Here is a 4772-nt window from a genome sequence, read left to right on the forward strand (position 1 = left end):
GAACCCAGGGCCTCACTTTTGCTAGTGCCAGAAGAACTCTAGTTGCCAGAAAGTTCTGCCCCCGCCCCCCGTCCAAGCTCCGCCCCCAGGCCCCTGTGAGTACCGATGGATCTCTAGACAGGTTTTCACAAGCAAGGTTTCAAGCGCCTCTGCAGACTCATTCTCTTCTGGCGCCTCTCAGTTCCCAGTGTCCCTCAGAAAGTCCGTTCTAGTCCTCTTGTTCACTCTGGTGCTCTGGAGAGAGCACCAGCCCTCAGCCCTGCGTGCTTCCAAGGATTGCTGTGATGGTTTCTCCTCCACGCTGGCCCAGGGCTCCCAAAACCTGTTCTCTTCAGGGACTCTGGTAAACTTTAACTATTCACCCTGCGGGTGTTAGGTTACAGACCTTGAGGCTGCCTGTGCACCCCTTCACGCCCCTCCCCGCTCTTCCCAGCAGCTCTCCGGGAGCAGAGAAAGCTGATAGACTGATAAGCCAGTCTATTCTTGCTTTGCAGTGTACTTCCTGGCTTTCACCTCAGGCCTGAAGAGATTCGGAATTATAACTCCATTAGCTGGGTTCTCCCTGCCTAGTGACTCCTGGCATTATAACAGGCGTGGCCAGGATGAAGCCTTCCAAAAGGGACACGTTGGTAATTAGACTATTTGAAACGATGAACCCCAAGAAATTAATTTCCTCCCCACCCACCTGTGCTAGGTGAGGAGACAGTCTTGAGCCAGCATCAGTCAGAGGGAAACTTTTCTCCCAGAGAGAGCCAAGGCTTGTTAGCCCACTTTACGGAACAGCCAGGATGCTCAGGAGAGGCAGGACCACACCTTGACTGACAACTGTGGAGGTAGGCATGACTCTGGCTCTTACTGAAACCTCAACTTCACATCGGGACCCTGAAGATGGATTTGGGGAGGGGAGAACTGCACCTCTTTAGTCCTCTTCCCAAAACCTAACAAATCTCCTTTTTTTTTTTTTTTCCTTTTCACTATTAATTTGGCTGTTTTAAGATTTTTCTTGGTGTTGGAGAGATGAAGCAGCAGTAGTCAAAAGCACACAATGTTCTTCCAGAGGACCTGAATCCGATTCCACGTCAGATTGAAATCCTGAACCACTCACTTGGGGTGGCTCACAAACTCTAGAGAATCCAACACCTCTGGCCGTCTTGAACTCTTGCACTCATATGTACTTATCCACACACAGATACACAGGCACACACTTTATAATAAAAATTAATAAAGCTGTAATTTTAAATTAATTAAAAATCTTTACATACATGTGTGTCTGTGCATATCGCTGCATGTGCCCATGTCAGCCAGTAGAGGGCATAGTATCTCCCAGAGCTGGAGTTCTAGGCAGGGGTGAATTGCTATTGTGGGTGCTAGGAACAGAGAACTAAACTCTGGGAGCAGTATTCACTCGTAACTGCTTAGTTATTTCTCTAGAATACAAAGTTCCTATGTGCAGGATGCATCTGACATGTAAAGGAGCCGTGACACACAGATTGAGAGCCACTGCTCCAGACCTAATTTGGCTGCTTTATTTGGCTTCTGGAGGATGGGCAGTTGAACCTGGCTCGTTGGTCTGTAGGCTGTGACCCCAAGTCCTGTAACAGTATGTAGGCTACGTCAGACCTCCTCCCCATCCAATTCGAAAGAACAAGAAACTCCCTTTGGGGACTGAAAAGGTGGCTTCATGGTTCAGTCACTTGCTGTTCTTACAGAAGACCTGGGTTCAATTTCCAGCACCCACATGAAGGCTTACAATCATTTATAACTCTAGTTCTGGGAGATCTCATGCCCACTTCTGGCCTCTGGAAACCAGGCATCATGCACACAGTACACAGACATGCATGAAGGCAAAACACACACACACACACACACACGAAATAGATTTCAAAAAGGTGGCAGAGGCAGGTGCATTCTGAGTTTGAGGCCAACCCAGTCTACAGAAAGAGTTCCAGGACAGCCAGAGAAACCCTGTCTCAAAAACAAAACAAAACAAAACAAAAAAAAAAAAAAAAAAAAGGAGCTAGAGAGATGGCTCAGAGATTAAGAGTACTGGCTGTTCTTCCAAAAGGCCTGAGTTCAATTCCCTGCAACCACATGGTGGCTCATGACCATCTATCATGAGATCTGGCGCCCTCTGCTGGTGCTCAGGCACACATGCAGGTAGAATACTGTGTGAATAAATAAATAAATTTTTAAAAGGAAAAAGTGGACTTGTAGACCCTATCCTTTTAAGGCCCTATAATGGCCACCTGTGGCCATCACACTGCAACTCTGATAATATAATTTATCTGAAGGGCAGCATGTCTCAGCACCTGTCTACATCAAACCAACAGCTTCCTTAAGATTAAAAAAAAAAAAAATTATGTATACATGTGTGTACAGGTGTGGGTGCCGGTGCCCTCAGCATCCAGAAGACGACATCAGATTTTCTGGAGCTAGAGTTACAGGCAGCTGTGAACCTCCTGATGTGGGTTCCGGAAATCAAACTTGGCTCCTCATGAAGAACAGCAAACACTCTTAACTGCTGACGAGTCTTCGACACCCCACCCGTGCCCCCTCACCGGGTAGCCCTGGCTTGGACCAGGCTGGCCTCCGACTCATACAGATCTGCCTGCCTCTGCCTCCTGAGTGCTGGGATTAAAAAGACAGGGCGCTGTCACGAGCGCTTAATTATGCCGGAGGACTTTAACCGAGACGCCACAAAGGGCGGCGAGGTATTGATAAAAGCCAACGCCAGAATGATTTTTGAATGCTGTTTTAATCACACAAATCACACAGATATCTAAGAGTTGCCTAGCACATTATACATCTTATGGGGAATACAACCTGGCCACAGGTACGGGCTCGGACACTTTGTATCCGGTGTCAGGTGTCTTCTAGGCCCTGGAACTTCACAATTCCAGCCAGACCTCGGACTCGTCTTCTGATGACTTGACAAGCCTCGGAGCTTCTCTGCTCCAGCCAGGCGTCAGATGTGAAGGAAGCTGTGGTTGCTCGGGAGCCACCTTCCATGGCCAGTCTGATAAGGTGGTCCTCTCAGAACTGGTTTGTTAAGGTGGTCTGGGCTTTTCCAACAACCGTTTGGGAATTGGCTGGTTAGTGGCAGTCTCTCAGTGTACTCACCAAAGAGTCTGGCCTGCCGCCCCTGAGTGGGCTCTGGCTCCAGTTTTTATACATTTTTCAGGGCATAGCTTTAATTCAGCATTCTTTCACACGCACACACACACACACACACACACACACGCCTTAAGAGCGTTCTTAGTTACTATTACTACGGATATCTTATCTATCCTTGCTTGACAGCTCTGCTGTCTTACAAGCTCTCAGTGTCTTAGGGGCGTTGCCCAGTCACTGTCACCAAAAATGTCTCTTAACTTTTGCTCCTGACGGCTCTGCTGTCTCACAGGCTCATTACAGGGTGCCCATGTTAATTTTTGAGACAGAGTCAGTGAACGGAGAGAGTTCACCAAGTGTGGTAGATGACTGGCCGGCAGGCTCCAAGGTTCTACCTCCCAAGTGGTGACATTGTAGATGCGCCCGCTGGAACTCTGGGACTGGCTCTCTCTCTCTCTCTCTCTCTCTCTCTCTCTCTTTTTCTTTTAAAATATGGATCAAAGGACTCAAACGCAATCTCACGCTTGTCTGATAAACAGACCCTGTGGGAGGGTCTGTTTGTGTGTGTGGTGGGTCTCACTGTGTTGCTCTGGTTGTCGTTGAACTCACTGTGTAGACCAGGCTGGCCTCAAACTTCCAGATCAGCCTGTGTCTGTCTCCCAAGTGCGGGGTTTAAAAAGGCTTGTGCTACCACCGCCGGGGGCTCCTCGTTTGAGTTTTAGGATGGGAGAAGCCAAGTCACCCCAGCCTTTGGGAGGCGTGGGCAGGAGGATTGCCGCTGTGGTTTACAAGAAGGCGTGGGCAGAGGTAGATTTGACAAATCCGAAAAAAAAAATCGACCCTGGGAGTGATGAGCACGAATGGGCTTGGCCGGGGGAAGAGGCAGGAGGGGCAGGATCTCACAAGGGCTGTCGCCTGGTGTCCTGGAAAGGGTGAAGGAGCTCAGCCAATAGCTGAGTCCTGTCAGAAGTGGGCGTTTCCCCTTTCTCAGCGGTCTGGATAGCAGCTGGTATGGTGAGAGAGGCCATGTGGGGCGGGCAGCAAGGGCGCCTAGGCAGCAAGCCTGAGGGGAGAGCTGGCCGGGAAACAGTGCCACTAGGGAACAGGCTGCTGTGGGCCCGGCCCTTCCCTGGGTCTCGTCAGGCCAGGCAGGGAGTGGAGAGGACTTGCAACAGAGTCTGGGCGGTGGCGTCAGTCTGACCTAAGACGACGTAGCCCCTTCTCAACTGCAGAACGTTCAAGTAAACAACCAAATCGCTTTGAGGCTGGGTTGTTTTTATTTTGTTTTCTTTTTCATCCGTTAAGAGGAGAAAACGGAGCCTTGGGAGGCTGAGGCAGGAGGATTGCTGGGAATTCCGGGGTGGGGGGGGCAAAGTGGGCTGGAGGGAAAACCGTAGGCTTGAGGAGAGTGTTGCCAACCGCGTAACGGGGGGGGGGTGGGGGGGGTCAGCTCACACCTGTTGGCTTCCCGCTAGCGATGGCTCAGGTGGCGCTCCCCTAAACTGTGAGCCCTAGCTATGGGCGAAAGGGGAGGGACTCCTCCCCGCCCCCGGAGTCCGCGATGGACCCGCGGGGCAGGGCGGGCCGACCCCGCCCAGGGCTGGAGGGGCGGCGCTCCTGTCCGCTGGGCCCACGCCACCGCCCGCCCTCCAGGGGCGCAG

Source organism: Psammomys obesus, unplaced genomic scaffold (assembly GCF_907164565.1).
Source record: "Psammomys obesus unplaced genomic scaffold, mPsaObe1.curated_primary_1811, whole genome shotgun sequence".
Taxonomy (NCBI): domain Eukaryota; kingdom Metazoa; phylum Chordata; class Mammalia; order Rodentia; family Muridae; genus Psammomys; species Psammomys obesus.